The 21094-nt window shown below is 41.7% G+C and overlaps 1 long non-coding RNA gene across 4 annotated transcripts in view; it reads left to right on the top strand.

Moving 5' to 3' along the window:
* LOC110211638 (uncharacterized) overlaps nucleotides 1–13438 on the top strand; it is a 123903-nt gene extending 110465 nt beyond the window's left edge. For 2 of the 4 annotated variants that reach the window (XR_002325452.2, XR_002325451.2), the window contains 3 exons: nucleotides 3445–3575; nucleotides 7259–7564; nucleotides 13210–13438. This is a non-coding gene — a long non-coding RNA (uncharacterized LOC110211638). Of the gene's footprint in view, nucleotides 1–3444; nucleotides 3576–6284; nucleotides 6421–7258; nucleotides 7565–13209 lie in introns of all 4 variants that reach the window. The other 2 variants (XR_013483040.1, XR_002325453.2) reach the window with 2 other exon arrangements.
* The last annotated feature ends 7656 nt before the right edge of the window (nucleotides 13439–21094 follow it).

Below are 21094 nucleotides of genomic sequence, written 5' to 3'. Positions count from 1 at the left end.
AAATTTCAACCCACTCCAATACATTCTTCCTAACCACCAAAGTGTTTTCCAAAAGTGCAGATCTGACCATGTTACCCCTTTACTCAGTAAACTCTACTGGCTCCTTATTGCCTCCAGGATCAAATGCCAAATGATCTGTTTGACATTGAAAACCCTTCGTAACCTAGCCCCATCCTACTTTTCCAATATTCTTATACTTTACTCCTTGACATGCACTCTTCAATTCAGAGACACTTGCTGTTTCATGTATAAGACCCTCTGTTTCTCAGCTTTGGGATTTTCTCTGTCTGTCCTCCATGCCTGGAATGCTCTCCTTCAGTTTTGCCTACTGATTTCCTCGGCTTCCTTGAAGTCTAAACTAAAGCCCCACCTTCTGCAGGAAGCCTTTCCCCATCCCCTCTTAATTCCAGTGCCTTCCTTCTCTGGCTTATTCTTTAAATTTACCCTGAAGATAGTTTGTTTGCATGATATCTCCCCCATTAGATTGTGGGCTCCTTGAGGGCAGGGACTTACTCTTTTGCCTCTTTTTGTGTTCTCAACACTTAACACAGGGCATGGTACATAGTAGGCACTTAATAAATATTGATTGATTGATGATATGGAAGCTCATTGAACTCAGGGACAAAGTACTTCCATGTGCCAGGAAGGGCAATTATGCATTAGCATATTGAGTTATCTGGCTTACTCTTCATGCAAAAGTTGATAAGAAAGAAAATATCCAAATCAATTCAACATGCATTTATAAAGTGCTTAATGTATACCATGTGTTATGTTAAGCAATGGAGATAGAAGGAAAACAAAACAAAACAAAACAAAACCCTAGCAATAGGCCCTGTTTTTAAGGAGTTTACCTTATACTGGGGGGAAAGAGCATACATGCAAATAAATAATAGAAAGCAGTGTAAGGCAAATAGCATGATTTGAAGCCAAGGATAGGAGTTGGAGGAAGGATAGAGGCAGGAATCAGTAATAGCTACGGTGGTTGGAAAGGGTCTCATGTAGGAGGTGGTAGTAGATCTGAGCCCTGAAAACAGCTAGAGATTTCTAGCTAGAGATGAAGAAGGAAAGCATTCTAGGCATGGGGTGCAAAGGCATGGCATTCATGTAAGCCTTGAGATGGAATGTCTTGTACAGGGAACCACGAACAGGGTAAAATGGGGATAGTCATGTGAAAATAACCTATAGGACTGTTGTGCAGAAAGCACTTTGTAACCTGAAAAGCACTATAAAAATGTGAGCTACTGGGGCAGCTAGGTGGTGCAGTAGATAGAGCCCCAGCCCTGGAGTCAGAAGGATCCAGTTCAAATCGAGCCTCAGGCACTTACTAGCCACGTGATCCTGGGCAAGTCACTTAACTTTGCCTGCAAAGGTGAGCTGCTATGATAATCTTTATCATCCTCAGGGACAACTGGAAGGACCCTCAGGGGCTGCCTAATCCAATCTGCACATAAATCCCCACTGCACCTTGCAAGTGGCCATCCAGCCTTCACTAACTGACTATATTTCAAGGCGTTCCATTCTGCTAGGAACATGTTCCATTATTAAGAAATTCTTTCTTCCATGGAGCTAAAATCAGTTTTCTGTAACTTTTCCCTGTTGGTCTAGTTCTTCCACTCCCTGAGACCAAACAGAATGGGACTAATTCCCTTTCCATAGGACCGTCCTTCAAATACATGAAGATGGCTACCATGTCATCTATAAAATGAAAGGGTTGGACTAGATGAAGTCCCTTCTACCTGGATCCCACCCAACAATAAAGAGTATAGAGCAGACTAGGCTGCTTAGAGGTCTTCCCTCACTCTATCCTATATTTTATTAGGTACTGAAGGTGCAGAGTAGATAAACTGGGGTTTCAGAGGGCATGGAACCAGCCCAACCCTGCCCGGATCCCAATGGAATTTCCCTTTCTCTCTCCTTTTTCTCTCCTTCGGCTGGACACCAATTTTCCCAACCCCACCACATAGGAAGGAGCCCAGAGTTCTTGCTCCATTCCATAATGAGGTTTCACCCTCTAATTCCTGACTATAATAGGTTTAAGACCCTCCAGAAGCTTGAACTGATTCACTGAGCAGAGTTACTCATGACAATTGGTCCAATAAGATCTCTGACCATTGGACCTTACCAGATGCCTGACAGCTGTGTTCTCAAGCTCCCACCCTCCAAGCAAGTTCATCACCTCTGCTGTTGAAGTCTCTTTGCATGGCCAGTCCTTACGGCTACAGTGCAGCTGTGCCAGAGGCATCCTGGGCATTGCCATCCGCTTTGCTGCAGCATCCTAAGGAACACCAGGCCTGAAGCTGCACCCTTCTGTTTGTGTCCCCTCCCTCCAATTAGAATTGAGATCCTTGAGAACAAGAACCATCTCAATTTTCTGTTTGATTCCCCAGAACTTAGCCCAATGTCTGTCACATGGTAAGCCCTTAATGAATGGATATTGATTGGTTGATTCACTCACCCCATGGTCCTTTATCTACCTTAAGTCTTCTGTTTGCTAAGAATTCCTAGCTCCCCCAGAAAATAAAAAGTTCTCAGCTAGAGATGAAAGGCCCACATTCAGCTGCTTCTCATCTTCCTTCCTGAGACCCATTCTGTCTGGACTGTATCAAATAAGCCCCTAGAAATTGTGAATGGAGGTAGTAACAAACTGTTACAGAGAGATGGGACCAGGTGGGCTGGGCTTTTGGAGGATCTGATGACAATCAGTGGCAGTCATAAGCGTAGGCAGAAGCGGTGGCCACCTACATGCAGGGACTAAAGGATCCCCATCATGGGACAACAGCATTCTATAAGTGGATGGGAGGAGTAATATTAGGGTTTGGGGTACTGTGGGGGAGGGTAGCCCTTGGTGGGACTTTGGAAAGCCAGAAGGCATTGGTTCATGGGGTAGATGGAAGGGGAAACCGAGAGAAGGAGGGAGAAGAATAAAGAAGAGAGACAGTAAGCCAAAATGCTTCCCTCTCAGCTCTGGAGACCCTAGAAATAGGAATCAGAGTACACTGCTCATCAAGATCCCAGCAAACAGGCCAAGGCTTACTACACAGCCTTAAAGGGCACCAGTCTATAGTCAGGACACCTGGGTTCAAATTCTGCTTTCTACTGCTAGTTGTGTGGCCTTGGGCAAGTCATCATACCTCTTTGGCCCCTAGTTTCCTCTTCCATTAAAAAAATTAGGAAGCTTTATCACATGATTGATTGATTAATCAATCAATAAACATTCTTTATGATCTTCAAGGTCCTTTCCGATTCAAAATCCAATGAATCCTTTGACTTCCAGTCTGGGTTTCTAGAGTTGGGGACACCCATCCCATTTGCAGGGTTGCTGAATTTCCTAACTGGTTTCTAACACCAACTACAGCCCACTTCTGATCCTCCTCCATTCTACCATCAACAATCAGCTCCATCATTCTTTCCATGAGGCCTCAACTCTGCTTTCTTCTGTTTTAGGCCCTGCCCAGCCAGAAGTGTGAAATTATGAGCAAAGAGTGAAGGATGGGCAGAGGGCATGGCTGTGAGCAGAGAAGAGTAAGAAGCCGACAGTGACATCTAATGCAAAATTAATTTCATTGTCACATGAGGTATTAGCAGTGAACATTTGTTGACTAGAGCAGGGTAATCAGCAATTACAGGAAAAAACTGAAGACAAGGAATTTAGAAGTGCTAAGACTCATCTTCCTGAGTTCAAATCCAGCCTCAGACACTTACTAGCTGTGTAACCCTGGACAAGTCACTTAACTCTGTTTGCCTCAGTTTCCTCATCTGTAAAATGAGCTGGAGAAGAAAATGTCAAACCACTCCAGTATCTTTGCAAAAAAAAAACAAACAACCCCCAAAACACAGCCCATATGTTGTCACAAAGAGTCAGATATGACTGAAATGACTGAACAACAACAAGAGGACAAGGAGACAGTTATCTGTTCAGGTTAGGATCATGGATCAGAGCTGAAAGAGACTTTAGAAGTCATCTGTCACCACCCTCTTATTTTACAGATGGAAAAATGGAGGTCCAGAGAGTTAAAGGGATCAAAGTCACAGGTAGCAAATGACAGAGACAGGATTTGATTCAATCCTCTCTCCACTGAACTTTACTGCCAAATAATAATAATGATAATAAAATCTTGTCCTGGAAACTTAATATTCCATTTAAAATGGTTATTCCTTCCTTTCTGGAGGTTAGGGGTGTGGTGACCCCTACGATCTGGGAAATCCACATACAAATTTTTGGCCTTCCCTTTGCAATTCAAACAACAAATGATACAAAAAACTCGAGGTACAAAGATCACCTCGAAATGTCACCTGAGAGATTGTCGTGAACATGCTTGGCATCCCCAAACCAGGGTGTAGAATTGCACTTCTTGTGCTATAAATTTAATTTAAGGGAAAAAAAGGTAGCTGTTCATTTATGTTATTAAATAGTAAAATACATACTGTATGGGTAACATTATACATAGCAGCATGTACATTTTATGGATTAATGAATTGCTAAACTTTCTAAGATATCTCTGCATTTCTAGCCTCTGTGTGTTGTCTGTTGGCTTTCACGTTCTTTTCATAAACTTTAACTTTTTTACTTATTTTAACCTTAAAAAGAAATTGATATTTTATTATATAATATGTAATATGTTACATTATTATACATATTATATTATTAATTAGCAATATTATATAATATATTATATAATACAATAAGATATATAATATGTAATATATTATCATACAATATTATTAATTATTATTATATAATATATTATATAATACAATAAGATATTATATAATACTGTACAAATATTTTGTGCATTTCTGAGTTTCTAAACTTTCTATGTTTCTGGTCTTCATGCATCATCTGTGGCTTCTGCAAAACTCCCAAAAAACTCCCATTTAATTTTTTTATGTGGACCCACAACATATGGAAGCTGTGATGGGAAAAGTCACAACGTGGAAGGCATAACTGTATTTGTAGTAACAAACTATTCCCTTAACATGCATGACTTGGGTCATGTTTCCTACTCAGAAGTCTCCACTATTGTGCTCAGAGAGGAGGATTCATCAAATATGAGTGACCTTATTCAGGTCATATAGAATCTCTCTGGCACACTCAGTGGGTGTTAAAAATGAAGCCTTACACTTAAAATGGAGCCATGAGGGCAGGAAATCAGGCTGTCTCTGTTGCTTGCAGCCCTGATGAATGCTTGCAGCAGTCCCCTAGGAGTCTTACAAAAAGTTTTAAAAGGCATACATATAATAAGACAAGAAGCTACAATTTCCTAATTTCTGGAGCAATTAAATCTAAATGCAGCTTTGAATGACCCTTTTTTTCAGGTGGTCATTTCTGTTGTGATTTCCTACCTGAGATGTATAACTCAGTTACTGCCACTGGACAGTTTTGCTTTGCTCCTACTTAGATGTTAATTACATTATAGGGAAAAGAGTGTTGGTCCAGGACCAGGTCCAGTCTCCGGAACTGAGTTCAAATTTTGATTTTTTCCATTTACTGCCTGTGTGACCTTAGGAAAGTTGTTTAATTGTCTGGGCATCATTTTCTTTATCTGTAAAATGAGGGGATTGAACTATATGAATTCTAAAGTTCTAAACTTATGAATGAATGAATGAATACTTGTGAAACACTTACTATATACTAAGCACTGTGCTAAGCACTAGGAATATAAAAAAAAAACCCAACACATACAGCAACAACAGAAGACCTGTCCTACCCTCCAGAAGCTTTCATTCTAATAGAGGAAGACAGTACAGTTAGGAGAGTATTGTATTGGGAAGAGTATTTTGGTTTGGAAACTTACCAGGTTGGTGAAGAGATTGAGAGATGAGCAGACTCCCAAGAGGAATGTTGTATTGATCTGATTATGGCCCCAGAATCAGAAATGGGTGGGGTGGTGTTGGCTCACTAGTAAAGCATAGTAATAATAACGGTAAGGCAATTGGCAAGAAGTTGACCATTGAATAAAAGGGAGGGTGTCTGGGACCTCCCTGTATTAGTGGGGTCCCCATTGTGATAGTTTTGGGAAGGAAAAGATCCAACATCATAGATTTAGAATCAGAAGGGACCTTAGGGGCTATTGAGTACAAACCCTTTAATTTGTAGGTGAGAGTCTGAAAGAAGTTAAATAATTTGCCTAGGGTCACACTAGTATCTGAGGCAAAATTTGAATTCAGATCTTGACTCCAACACCCAGCTCTCTATCCACGTTCTTAGGGCAGAGCCAAATGGTGATGTCATTGAAGATAGTGATTTTCTTCATCTTTTGTATAATCTTTTTCACTGTTTATAGGGCCAGGGACGGGGGCTGTGATTTCATTGATAAGAAATGGAACTCCCAGATAGAAAAAAAAAACACCCTGTCTATCAGTGCATACCTGCACCTTCTCTGCAAGAAGAGAGCTGCCTGGAACACTGAGAGAGGAGAAGTGAGTTGGCCAGGGTCAAACAGCCAGTATGTGTCAGGACTTGAAGTCATGTTTTCCTGGCTCCAAAGCCAGCTCTCTAGCCATTATTCTACAGATACTTCTTTTTTAAGAAAAAAGCAGGAAAATAAAATGGGGAGATCAGGTATGAAGCCTGGACAAGGAGCTCTAGGTGCCAATTTGGAAGTGGGAACTGAGCTCACTTAATCAGAATTACAGGAGAGGTGTTGTTCCAGAGGGGGTATTGACCCAACTAACAGTATGAGGCATCTTTTGGTATAGGGGAAGAGGGCTTTGTTTGGAGTCACATGAGTTCATATTCTAGCTCAATCTCTACCTGTTACAGTTTCCTCATCTATAATATTAAGGGTTTAGACTACTCTGAGGTGTCTTGCAGCTCTTGAGCTATGATCCTAACATAGCAATGTTTCATTCACTCAGATATATTAAATATCTACTGTGTACAGGGCACTGTGCTAGGTGCTAAGATAAATATAAAGATGAGGAGAAAACAAAAATCCTCACCATCGTGGTAATTAACTTTCTAAGGCCTTAGGAAGAAAAAAATATTCTCCTGAATAAATGTAGCACAAAGTAGAATGTGGTAAGTTCATAAACAAGGTGTAGAGGAACTGAGGTTATCTGGGAAAGCTTCATGGAGGAGGAGGCATGTTAAAGAGGCCCCAGTAGATAGTGGGATTTGAACTGGAGAATGCAAAGGAATACAGTGAAGGGAATAGTATGATAAAAATCAGCTACAAGAAAGCTCAGTTCAGAGAACATTGGGTAGTTCAATTTAGCTGGAATATAGAGCAAATTAAGTCCTTCAATTCTCCTCCAGGTCCTGTTCCTGAATTTCTGGATTCCAAACTATGCCTTCTCTACTGCTGACTTGTTTTGGAGCGTCTCTCAAAGCCTGGGACCTCCTTGCCCTGGAACAGTCTACCTTCCCTCTGGCCCAGTCACCTTGGAACACCCTCTGCAAGGCCAACCCCTTCCTCCCATTGGTGAGCTCCTCTAGGAGCCTCCATTTTATGGAAGGGCCCATGCCAGCCTGCCTTCATTCTTCTGTTCGTGATTTTCTGGATTTCAAAACCATGTCCCCTCACCGGGCCCTTTCCTCTCCTCTCCTTCTCCCCACTAGAATGTAAGTTTCTCGAGGATAGGAATTGTTTTTCTTTTTTTCTCTTATTTATGTTCTCAGCATTTAGCATAGTACTTGGCACATAGTAAGTGCTTAATAAATGCTTCTTCCCTCCTTTCTCTTCCTTCTTTCCTCCCTCCCACCCTCTCTTCTTTCTTTCCTTCCTCTCTCTCTCCCTCCCTCCCTTCGTGCTCCCTTCCCTCCCTTTCTTCCTTCCTTTCCTCCTTCTTTCTTCCCTCCCATCCTTCCTGCCTTCATTCCTCCCTCCCTTTCTTCCTTTCCTCTTTTCTTGCCTTCTTCTTTCCTTCCTTCCTCCTCCTTTCCTTCTTCCCTCCATCACTTTCTTCTGCCCTTTCTCCTTTCATCCTCCTTCCCTCCCTCCTCCCTCCCTTCCTTCCTTCCTTCCTTCCTTCCTTCCTTCCTTCCTTCCTTCCTTCCTTCCTTTCCTCCCCCTCCCTCCCTCCCTCCTCCTCCCTCCCTCCCTTCCTTCCTTCCTTCCTTCCTTCCTTCCTTCCTTCCTTCTTCCCTCCCTCCCTCCCTCCCTCCCTCCCTCCCTCCCTCCCTCCCTTCCTTCCTTCCTTCCTTCCTTCCTTCCTTCCTTCCTTCCTTCCTTCCTTCCATAGCTGCACCTTTAAGGAAGCTGGGATTCTAAAAGGCAGAGGCAGACATCAAGGACAATTAGAGGGGTGTCCTATGTTAAGGTGCAGAAACAGGAGATAGGATGCCAAATCTGGGTAACATCTTAGTGGGCCAGTTTGGTTGGACTGGCTTAGTGATTCCTGCATTCCTTTGACAGGGCACAAAGCCTTTAATTTCCATAATTAATGGTAAGTTTTAAAATACGTGTTGCAAGAGTTTCTCCTAAATGTAGCACGGGAGAGGAACAGGAGGATCATTTTTGTGGTTCGAAGGGAGGCAGAATACACATCTCTAGTCCCTTTTCTTCCCACCTTTCTCCAAGGGACACTTTATTTCCTGCCAGGAGAGGAAACAGAAGGTTGTGCCCCAGGCTACTCTATTCCCCTCAGACAGAAATGATAACAGGCTAGAATTCTATCTGTTCCCTTAAATATTGTTAGTCTAGAGAATATGTTCATATTCAAGCTAAATTTCTGATTGCTAGTCATTAATTGGGGAATCAGTACATCAAGATTTATACACAAGGCTTGACTCCTTCCCCACTAAATACCAATTCCACAATGAAAACACATAGCACTTAGCAAAGAAACCCACACATCTAAATTACAGTCAGACAGGAATCAGAGAAAGTATACATAGGAGTGTATATATGCCAGACAATAGAGAGAAGAGGAACTCTCCCATTAAGAGAGGTAAACTAAGAGACTCCCAGATCTCATGCAAGGGGAAGTTCCCTGGAGTCCCTAGTATAGCAAGCTGGGGATAGGAACATGATGGACATTGCCAGCTCCTCTCACACTGGCTTCTCCCTACCATCTTTTCCTTTAGTTAAGCTGGAGTGGGATTGGCCTTTTCTTTGTTTTCTCTTGAAGCTGGAAATCAGAAGTACCCAAAGCCTGAAGAAATTCAAAGTATGTCCAAAGACCTAAAGAAAATTGAATAGCTCTCCTCTCTCCCTCTCTCACAAGCTCTCATCCTCACCCAGGTGTAGGCATTGACTTCCACCAATGAGGAGAAGATCCCATACCATTGGGCTTTAGGACTCGGGTTGCATACAAATGCCAATGATCTATGAATTTAGAATGAGAGGATCTGTGTGGCCTTGAGCAGATCATTTAACTTGCTAGGCCTCCATCAGGGCCACTCACACCTCATCATATGATTCTAGGCATTTTAAAATGAGAAGAGCTCTTCAGTTTCCCCTACCCATTTCAACTCTACATATGGCAGCAAAGAACGCTCCAAATGAGTGATCATATGTTAAGGAGAAACCCATACATATCCTTGACCAAATGTGGTATATAAATAGCTATTCTGTGTGGCTAATTGAGGCCTCAGGAGGGCTAGCAATTGGAAGAAGGTTCTGGGGTCCTTCAATTTTGCAACTAGATTGGGGTGGTGCTATGGCAGTTCACAAGACAGATTTCCAGCTTTCCTTTTCTATATAGAAAATGTCTCACCTCTGAAATGGGCTAGGTTGTGGGAGGGGGTTCAGGAGGCAAGCAAGGTGTTTTCTAGGACCTCTTCTTCCAAATCTACTCTTTGGAATATTTGAGGTTTGTAACTGATTGAGGGAGTTGAGAATCATATGTTTGGAATCTTCAACTCTCCACCAGGGGTTGGCTAACAAGGGGGTATGGAGGAACTAATCTATGATCCCAAGAGCTATGAGGCTCTTCCTCATCTGTAAAATGAGCTGGAGAAGGAAATGGCAAACCACTCCAGTATCTTTGCCAAGAAAACCCCAAATGGGGTCACAGAGAGTGTGACACAACTGAAAAGACTGAACAACAACAACAAAGGTCTATAAGGTAGCAGCCAGTTAATATGGTGTGAGTCTTCCCAGAGAGCTGTGAATCTCTATTGCCTAGTCATTACCAGGAGGACAGCCTTAGGCAAGTGGGAACCAAAGCCTCTCTGAAAAAGGGACTTAAAATTTTTCCCTTGGGATTATACACATGAATGATAACTCCAATCGTACAGCAGAGGGAAGAAATAAACCTCCAATGCACAAAGATCCTAATATGGAAGAAAAGGCTTCAATGATGAATATGGCTTTGCATAAATATGTATATCCATGTATACACTTTCTAGCCAGCAATATAAATTCATTTGCATTCCCCAGAGGAAGGACAGGGTTTGCAGTTTCCAAAGAAGGGTCACAGAAACCACAAACCAGACACTATGAATTGTGGCAGTCATGGCTTAAGGGGTAACCTAACTTCAGTTTTCTCATCTGTAACAGTTGGATTAGATGATCTCCAAAGTCCTTTAAAGTTCTAGATCTCTGATCTCCTTGGGGAAGTCAACACACTGACCTGAATTTGTACTAATGCATTAATGGCTGAGAGCATAGCCTTTCGTGTTAGTAGATTGTGGCAAAGAGAAAGGTCCTAGGTACTAAAACTAGTGAGAGGTGGCAGAAGCAGGGGGAGAATGGCCAAAAAGGGGAGGCTGGGCACAATGTAGTTAAACCATCAACTTTGCTACTTTGCCTACAACCAGCTCTGTTTGATTCTTGAAAACTGGGTGGGGTGGGGGTGGGGGGATGAAAATACTGGGAAAGGGCCCAAGGGCTGAAGGAGATTGCCTTCCAACAGCTGTTTGGAGTCTTGCAATTTTATACTCTGGTAGAGCCCTTCAATAACTCATTTAAGATTTCCCACAAACCTCCTGGGGGAGTCCACCCTCTTCCCTCCACCCCCCCCAACGAAGTGTGAGAAATACTGCATTGTACTAGGCCTAAATTTCACATCTAGTTCGTACAGCTAGTCCAAATGATTCGCTGTCCCTGAGGAGGCTTATTCTGGTGGCCAGCCAAGAGGTTCCAAAGTGTGGGTAGGGAGTGGGGGAAGAAGTGATGGGGAGGCCATCTCAGCCCTGCCTCTTTTTCCTATCATCCCTCAAAAGTCTTTGTGCTATGTCCAGTACCATGCTGCAGTCTGTCTGCCCACAGGCAAAAATCTCAACTGCCACCCTAGACTCATTGTATATTATGTACCCTGTGATCCAGTCCAACTGGCCTTCTCTGTTTCTCACAAATGACACTCTATCTATGTTTCCATGCCTTTGTGTTAGATGTCCACCATGCCTGGAAATGCACTTCCTCTTCATCTGTGCCTCATAGAATCCCTCCCTTCCAGACAGACTCAAACAATACTTTCCACGTGAAGACCTTCTTGATCCTCCCAATGCTAGTACCCTTCATCCCCAACCATTTCATATTTAACTTCTTTGTATTTATTTGTATTTATTCTGTATACATTTTATAGGCACAGAATATCCATCCATCCATCCATCTAACCTCTCTGTATATTTATCATTTATCTAGCTGATCTATCTACACACACACACACACACACACACACGCACACACCCTTGTGGGGGTAGGTGGCACACTAGGTAGGGCACTGGACTTGGAATCAGAAAGACCAGAGTTCAGATCTGGCCTCAGACATTTACTAGCTGTGACAGTCTTGGCAAGTCACTTAACCCCATCTGCCTCAGTTTCTTTGATTGTAAAATGGGGACTATAGCACCACTTACCTCGTAGGGTTATTGTGAGGATAGAATGAGATAACATTTGTAAGGCACCTAACATGGTGTCTGGCACATAGAAGGTACTTAATAAATGTTTATACATATACTTCTCTTCCCTCTCCTGTTAGAATGTAAGCTCCAGGAGAGCCTGTATTTAATTCTTTACATTTATATTTTCACTGCCTAGTAGAGTTCCTGGCACATAGTAGACCCTTAATAGATGCCTGTTGATTGACTGATTGATCAATACCTTCCCAGAAAGACTGGCCATGAGGGCAGCTTCTAAGCTTCAGAATCAAGTAATCCCCACTAGTTGTGTCATTGGGGATAGAAAGGAGAAATCCAAAGTGCCCTGGCTGAATCGGAGCTCTCCAAATATGTGAAGGATCACCGACTGTCTCCATAGAGAGGAAATAGTTCTCTTTCTCTCATCAGCACGGCTATTACAGTGACTTCTGGTTGATAACAGTTCTTTGCATTTGCATGGTCCAACATTTCACAGTTTCATAAAATGCTCTTGTGTCCACTGTCTCATATATTCCTCATAATAATCACATGGGACAGACGAGGCAGGCAATATTACTTTCATTTCACCTGTGAGGAAAGTGAGGTTCAAAGAATCGCAGTATTAGTAAAAATAGCTATGACAAAAATAACATTAATAAAGCACTTCAAGATTTGGAAAGCACTTTGAGTTGATTTTCTCATAGAAGGTAAGCAAGTGACTTTCCCTTGGTCACTGAGACCACTCAAGCCTCTGAGTCCTTTTTTTTCACTTCTCCAGACTCTCTCCTGAGTTGACATAGTCCTCCTTATGTCATCATCACCAGTGATAATGTGCACCCCCTACAGCACTGGTCTCACCTTCTGTACAACCTCCTTCGCCCAAATGCTTCCCCTATGTGCAGAGGACTCTGTCCAGAAAGGACAACTTGTGTTCACATTTTCCCAATCTACTGTCATTCCTTTTTAAGGGAGTGGTTTGAAATATGGCCCAGAAAACACCACTGAGTTGCTGTATTGGTCAGGAAAATATGAGTGCTGTGGTTATAAACATACCTTCCATCACCTGGAAATGGGAATATTTTCCCCTAACACAGGAAGGAAATGTCTTTCCCTTGTAGCCCCACCATCACTTCCTTATGAATCCGGGCCATTCACTTATTGTTAAAATGCCTTGACATAGCAGCTGCCAGTTAACTGTATTTTATTAGAACTCTATGTTGACTATCACACCATGAGGCTTGGAGAAACAATACCCTTACTTACATTTCAGCCCTACAGAATTGAAAGAACAGACTTCTAAATTTGTTTTTCCAGGGGACATTGATTAAAAGAGTCCCCAAAGCTGCTTGAATGCAAAATTTCCAACTGTCTAAAATGAAAAGCTTTCCCAATCTCCATGCATTAGGCTGGGGAGAAGGTTTATTTTCCTACTGTGTGTAAATAATGGCTTTTGCTTTTTATAGGAATCCATCATCAGAGACTATGCTGAAGACTCAAACAATGGCAGTCTAAATTGTCCTGCAGTGATGCTAAGTAGCTGGAACTAATTCAGAAATGTATGTGGAGCATGATTAGGGTAACTTAGTGTGTGGGGGAGACCATCTCACCTGACTCTGTCATTTCTCAACCCACAACAAATGCTGTTTGGCCCAAAATGACATAGAAAATAAAGTAACCTCGTTATAAATTACACCTAGCTTTGTTTTGTGGGATTTTTTTTAAAAAGTCTCTTTCTTTGTCAGATACCAACTGTAAAAGCCAAAAATATTTCACCCTCATTTCATTGCTGAAAGCTTCAGGCATAACCAGCAGCAACGGCAGTAATTAATCTTCCCTCCAGAGATGGGAGCACATGTTCAAAGAGATTTTCAACCCACTCAAACAAACGTCATGGATTTAAAATTCAACCAAAGAACTGAATCACTGGGTAAGATCCTTTGCATTTTCTATGACTTTGAGATGTTGACAGTGTGTGGTCAAAGATGAGTTTCTGACAAGTCATCAGGACAAGGTAAATAGAAAATCTAGTTCCAGTAAGTAGCCCTGTTTAAGCACAGTACAGGAGGAGAGGAAATAGGAATAAATGTATTTACAATGGGCAAAGGGACTGGTAGTATTTTTGTTCTGCAATTAATTAGATCCTTCAGTGTGATAGATATTTGTATCCTATACCAGACTTCCAAGGAGACATTTTTCTTTTCTTTTTAAATTAGGACCTTTCAGCTCAGCCTTACTTACATGCCTATTTGGCTGTGGAAAGGATGCTGAATTCTCAAAGGCTATGCCAGCATAGCATACTGGGTCAGGATAGAGCAAGCTAACTTGGCTTCAGGTACACGCCCATCGATAAACTGTGTATCTGTCATCCAAGGACCAGCAGTGCTATGATCAGAGTTCCACGACCGAAAGGATGACAACATGCATCTATTAAGTATCTACTCTGGGCAGGCATTGTGCTAAGCACTGGCGATACAAAGAAAGGCAAAAGACAATCCCTGTTCTCAAGGAATTCGCAGTCTAACGGACGAGACAACATAAAAACAACTATGTACAAGCAAGATATATGCAGGTAGATTGGAGCTGGTCTCAGAGGGGTGGCACTAACATTAAGGGGGACCCGGAAAGGCTTCTTATAAAAAATAGGATTTTAGCTGAGCCTCAAAGGAAGGCAGCAAAGCCAGGAGGGAGAGATGAGGAGGGAGAGAACTCCAGGAAAGGGGGATGGCCAGTGAAAATGGGAGATGGAATGTGTTGTCCAAGGAATCAGCAAGGAGACCAATGTCACTGGATTGCAGATTACATGGAGATAAGGTGTTGATTTGTCTTTTTGGCCAGATCACAAGAAAATCACAAGTTGTGATCTGCTTTGGTTAGAAAAGTCTCCAGACTATAAAAATCATAAATCTTTTGAAATACTAAAATAAAGCAAAGCATTAGGACTACAAGGAAAAAGTGGAGAAGGATTCAGGGAAAAACTGGACAAAGCAGTGCATGATAGAGGAAGAAAGGGGGGAGAGACAAAGCAAAACATGTTTTGGAAAATGTTTAGAAGTGAAAAGGAACTCCAGAAGAAAGGGAAAAGATTTATGGGTTTTAGCTGTTGAGAGGAAGATGAGAGGGTTAACCAAGTAATTCCATGCTGGGCTATCTGGCCACTAAGAAATGGCTGGGGTTTTAGGCTTCAGAATTAACATTTCCAGCTTAGAGAAATCAGATTTATTTATAATACATTTGGAACTGCTGTTACGGTATCTCACATGGACTCTGAAACAGGACATCAGTTCCTTAGGTCTTTCTGGATCATCCTTTAATCAAATTCCAATATGTGGCCCTAAAATTTCCTCAGTTTGTTTCAAACGTCAACAGCTTTCTGATAGGAAAAGGAGAATGGGGGCATTGTCCCATCATTATATCTGTCTTTCAGGAATCCTGGTCCTAGACAAACCCCTTACCTTACCATGTTCACACTGCTATGGAACATGGGCCATATGAATGTGAAAGACCCTTTGTAATCCTGCCATGTTGTTACAAAGCCAGCCTGCTGAGTGGTGATCTGATCTGCTCTGATGGGGAGTAGGATAGGCAGGATGTGATAACTTCTTTTCTGCTGGCATCAAGTAGACTTTAAGCTTTTCACCATAACTGTGAATAACAGGCTTGTGACACCACCTCCTGCATCATTTTAATAGCAGAGCTCGAACCCTTGAAGTAGCAATGTCTAATTGATAGTAAAATGACAAGAATGGCTAGCTGTTGTTGTTATTTGTCCTTCGTTCTCAAAGAGGACCATGACATCCGGAAAGTGATGCCATGACTTGCAAGTAAATTGGATTTAAGTAAAGAGGGCTGTGCAAAGTCACCAGCCTCACTTTCTCCCCTGGATCCGTGTGGGTCCAGTGGCCACATACAGATCAGAATGGCTCGAGATGGCCTAAAGCAAAGGAACTTCCTGAAATGGCTTTGCCAAATTGTCATTCACTCTTGTGATTAAGGCTAGATTAGCCTTACCTGTAAGATAGTAGAGCAAGAGTGAATGACAATTTGGCAAAGCTATTTCAGGAAGTTCCTTTTCTTTTCAAAATTTTTTTTATTATGTTTTTTTTTTTTTATGTGAGACAACTGGGTTTAAGTGACTCGACCAGACCAGAGTCACAGAGCTAGTGAGTGTTATGTGTCTGAGTCTGGATTTGAACTCAGGTCCTCCTGACTCCAGGGCCCGTGCTCTATCCACTGCACCACCTAGCTGCCCCAGAAGTTCTTTTTCTTTAGAGATACAAAGTAGACCATGATCTAATCCAGGGGTGGGGAACCTGTGTCCTTGAGGCCACATGGGGCCCTCTAGGTCCTCAAGTGCCACCCTTTGACTGAATCTAAACTTCACAGAACAAATCCTTGGAATAATAGCAAGATAATAATATGCCCTCTCCCCCATCTCCATGGATGAAATCTAACAATATATTGTAGGTCATAAGGCAAAAACAAAAACAAAAACAAAAAAATGAGAGGTGTTTTTCCTTTTCTGAGCTGGGAAACCTAAGTGACAAAGGAGTGAAGCAGTTCCTCAGAGGCTATGATCTATCTGTCAAATGGATGAGGATGGAACCCAAACTGCCCCAGAAATGTATAATGATGATGACGTCTCTCCTCCCCCACCTTCCTAGTCTAGAGAAAGAAAAAAAAAAGAGTGGGTTAAATACAGCCTTTATTTTATGAAAATGAAAGAAAAAAAATCTGTCCCACCTGAAGTGATCCAGCTGAAGGGGCTGATTGGGGACTAGAGAACCTGAGTTTAAATCCTAGCTCTGCAACTTAATACCAGTGTGACCTTGGGCAAATCACTTCATCTCTACAGGCCTTGGTTCCTTATCACTAAAAGAAGGCATTCCAACATGACCACTAGTTTCCTTCCAGTTCCAAATCTATGGCCCTAGGGAGAGTTAGCTGACTAACAATTTGCTTTCCTCTAGTAAAAAACTTGCTGTCTTTGGTCTAAAGAAAAATGGAATTATCATATCAGTTGCTTACTTTAAAACTGATATAAATATAAGGATGAAATTAACTATTGTTAATCATTCTTTCTTTCCTCCTCCCTCCCTCTCTTCTTCCTTCCCTTCCTCCATTCCTTCCTTTCTTTTCTTCCTTCCTTTCTCCCTCCTTCCCTTCTTTCCTTCCTTTCTTTCCTCCTCCCTCCCTTCTTCCCTTCCTTCTTTCCTCCTTTCTTCTTTCTTTCTTTTTCTCCTCCTCCTCTTTTTCTTCTTCTTTTCTCTCTCTCTTTCTTTCTTTCTTTCCTCCCTTCTTTCCTTCTATTTATCCTGACATTGTACACAAAAAACAACTTTGGATCCCATGATACATTGACTTGGCCAAAGTCACACTGCTAGTTAGTGACAAAGTTGAAACTAGAACCCAGAGCTCCTGTTTCAGCTCTTTCCTTAACTAGCTGTGTCACTTTAAACAATTCAGTTCTAGTCTATTCTCAATGTCTTCAATTGCAAGAGAATGGGATTGCTCTTTTTTGAGGACAGCTAGGTGGCACAGTGGATAGAGTGCCAGGCCAGGTGTCAGGAAGACTCATCTTCCTGAGTTCAAATCTGGCCTCAGACACTTACCAGCTGTGTGACCCTGAGCAAGTCACTTAACCTTGATCGCCTCAGTTTCCTCATCTATAAAATGAGAAGGAAATGGAAAACCACTCCTGTACCTTTGCCAAGAAAACCCCAAACAACAACAACAACAAGGTTGCTCTTTATCTCTTAAGAGTGTTTCCAGCTCAAGAGTTTCTTGGGACTCTATTGTAGAAATGGTCAATTACCACAAGAGGCTCTCAAAATTTTCCCTGATGGGCCATCAGACAACAGGAGTATATGGTTGTATAGCCCTTTGCCCCCCACCTCTTTCTTATAGATTCACGTTCCTTAATTAGATTGTAAACTTCTCAAGGATGAAGACTCTGTCCTCTATTTCTTTAGTATCTCTCCACAGTGCCTAGGTGGTAGTGTACAAGATTAGATATACCGTGAGCTTTAAAACAGTTGTTGACTTATTAATGACTGTTTCCCCACCCCCCTCACCTTCCTCACTCCAGGGTGGACCTTAGATCTAAGAGTTAGGTCCATGGAGATTGGAGAATGGCATTCCCACAGAGATTTGCCTTTTTCCTCCACCTCTTTTAAGAGCTAATTAGGATGAAGGGACAATAATAGGCTCACATACAGTGGGCACCCCATGTATTTATGAAAGCTTCTGGGTCTTGGGCAGCATGCCTTCCTGGCTAACTGGCCAGACCACCTCAGGACACTAAGACACTGATTTTTGTTCTTCTGCATGTTATTTTTCAACTCCCCCCCTTCTTTTTTTTTTCCAATTTCCCTTTTTTTTTTTCTGGGAGCTAACACACTTATTTCTACTCAGGGTGCTTGTCCTCGCTCTTGTGAGCTTCATTCTGTAACCCATAGCAACAAGAGAAGCAGGTGATCACATTGACTCTCTGCCGCTGGGCTCAGGGCAGAGCTGCTGAGCTGAGGCTCACAAAGAGAGGAGCCTCTGCTGACTGCAGTGCCAATAACAGCCTGAGCCTTATGACTGGCTCTGGGAGCTCAGGGCTTCTGGGTCACAGGGAGGCGGCTGCTGCTCTAGGACCTTGCTAGAGCATCCTTCTCCTCACTGCTTCTTATTAAAGCAAATATTCTTAACCTTTTTTGCGTCACAGCCGCCTTTGGCAGTTGGCTAAGAAGATGAACTGCTTCTCAGAATGATGATTTTAAATGCATAAAACATACAGGACTACAAAACAAACCAGTTATATTGAAACACAGTAGTCAAAATATTTTTTAAAATTCATAAATATAGTTTGAGAACCCTTGCTCTCAAGTTAAATGTGATCTTGCACACACTGTTAAAAATACACTTTTCAAGATTATCCCAAAAGAATGCCCACAAATTGTCAGAACTGGTCACCATTTTGGGTATTTTTGCTGCATTCTTTTTCTTTTTCTAATATTTATGCTATTTTACAAGATGTATTTGTTGACTTACTGGGTTAGGAAGAAGAGTATTTTTAGAAATGTTTATAATGTAGTGACAGAAAATATGATTCATATATATGTATACATGTGTATGTATATAATTTTTAAAGGCTGCCTCAGTAACCCAAGACCCCTATTTTATGTTCTTAGCATTGTTTTTCAGGGGAAATTGTGGAGGATAAAAGAAGCTTGTTTATTTTATATTAGCAGGGCTCAGAATTTCATTAAGATTAGACAAGGATGTTTGGGTTTGTTTGGGGGAAGGGGTATATTTCAAAAGATGGTTATAATAACCAAACAATTTATTTGCAGTCCAAAGCCTTTCTTGCTCAGGACTTGGGAGATCCAGAAAGAAGGTTCAGCCCAACTCAGATGCAGCAACTAGCTTTTAGCAAGGTCTTGCTTTTGTCTAATTTTCCAGCTGGGCTGACAGAAGGAACAAGGAGGTCAAGTGATCTGCCCAAGGACATGCAGTGAGTTCGGTTTGCCAAAGAACATTCTGGCTTTAAGGATCTAATTAAATTTCACTCTGTAGACTGTCTTTTTCTTTTCTTGTTTAAAAACATACTTTTAGCCTATCAGTGATAACCAGAGACATTCCAAATGGCTGCTTATCAGGGAAAGTGGCAAGATATTAGCTGAACCACGTGGAGCCCAGGTATTTTGATTATAATATGACCATGTCAGTTAGGCCATCCTTAATACATTTTGGCTGGAAAAGAGTCCACAAAAGGGAGAATTCTGTTCTTAATAATGCTTTGTCCCACTGAATTCTGGAATCTTTGCTCTGGTGGGTGTCTATGGAATACTATATTGAGAGATGCACAGCAATTCCAAAAAATATTTGGTTTCCACCTACCACCTTTGTCTCTTTGGAGGGACTCTTTTGGAGGCCTTATGATGGAGGGGAAATCTCTCATTCTGAACATCTTGGTTTGCTTCAGAGACACATTGAACCTGTCACTGCAAAATAATGGGGATTTCTTCAACAAACACTGTCTATTATATGCAAGGCACTATATGGAGGGGGAGAAGGGAACCAACATTTATTAAGAACCTCCTATATGCCAGACAGTCTGGGTGTTAAGCACTTTACAAATATTACAGGGGATACAAAGATAGATATGAATGAATAAAATTAACTGGACATATCAAGTGCGTTATGTGCTGGGCATTGGGCTTAGTGGTGAGAATAAAAATAGAAAGTGTCATTGAAGTGCTTATATCCCATTGAGGTAGACAAGCAACCGACCCTCAGGAAAAAAAAAATTGTGTACACAAGGCACACATTTTTTTTGTTTGCCAATTTCTGAGATATAAATGCTCACCCTAAAAATTCCACAATTGGCTCTCACAAGCTGGCTCCAGAACACTCCTGAAAACACATAGAGGATAATAGCAGCCAAGGAAACGACTCAAGATACAATGTAAAGAAACCTTCTCTCAAAGAGTTTACAATTCAATGGGGGAGAAACAACACATTCGAGAGTGATAAATACAAAGGAGAGGTCCAGTCAAAATTCTTGAAGAAATCTGAGGGAAAAGAGATCGCTTTCAGCTGGGGAGGGGGTTCAGGGAAGGCTTCATGGAGTATGGGACATTTGAACTGGACCTTGCAGGATGGGAGGTGCTTCAACAGAGCAAGGTGGAGGGATTCCCATTCTAGGTATACAGGGTGACATGAGAAAAAGCACAGAGTCTAAGGCATTTCAGTTTGATTGGAACGCAGACTACACAAAGGGGAGCAATATGAAATAATATATCAGAAAGATATAGATTGTAGATTTAAGGATCTAATTAAATAGATTGTAAATAGATTGTAGTGGGTTCTGAATGCCAGGATTAAGGTGATACTTTATTTAGTGGGCATAGGGTAACACTGGACTTTTGAATAGACAAGTGACTGGACCAGAAAACTACATTGAGAAGAATTTTCAGACACTGTAGTGAAGAATAGATAGATAGGCCGCAGGGAAGTAAGTTAGGACTCAATTACAATAACCCAGGCTAGAAGAAAGGAGAGTCAGAGCTAAAGCTTTGACAGTGAGAGTAAAACAAGAGATGTTTTCAAGGTCCATTGAATAGAAGCTGAAAACTGATTAGATATGAGGGATTTTGAAAAAACAGTAAGATGTCAAAGATGACTCCAACATATAAATCTGGGTAACTGGAATTGTGACACCATCAACAGAAATAGAGACATTTGAGGAAAGAGCAGATTGAAGGTAGAGGGGGAGATAACTGCAGCTCACACTTCCTCAATACCCCATACCACCCAAAATTCCTTGGCCCACGAAGATGCAAATCCCTCAGTAAAATTGAC

The sequence above is a fragment of the Phascolarctos cinereus genome, unplaced genomic scaffold, assembly GCF_003287225.1.
Source record: "Phascolarctos cinereus isolate Bilbo 61053 unplaced genomic scaffold, phaCin_HiC Scaffold_726;HRSCAF=1367, whole genome shotgun sequence".
NCBI classification, from domain to species: Eukaryota; Metazoa; Chordata; class Mammalia; order Diprotodontia; family Phascolarctidae; genus Phascolarctos; species Phascolarctos cinereus.
Note: the sequence above shows the minus strand (reverse complement) of the source record. Positions and strands in the feature narration are given on the sequence as shown.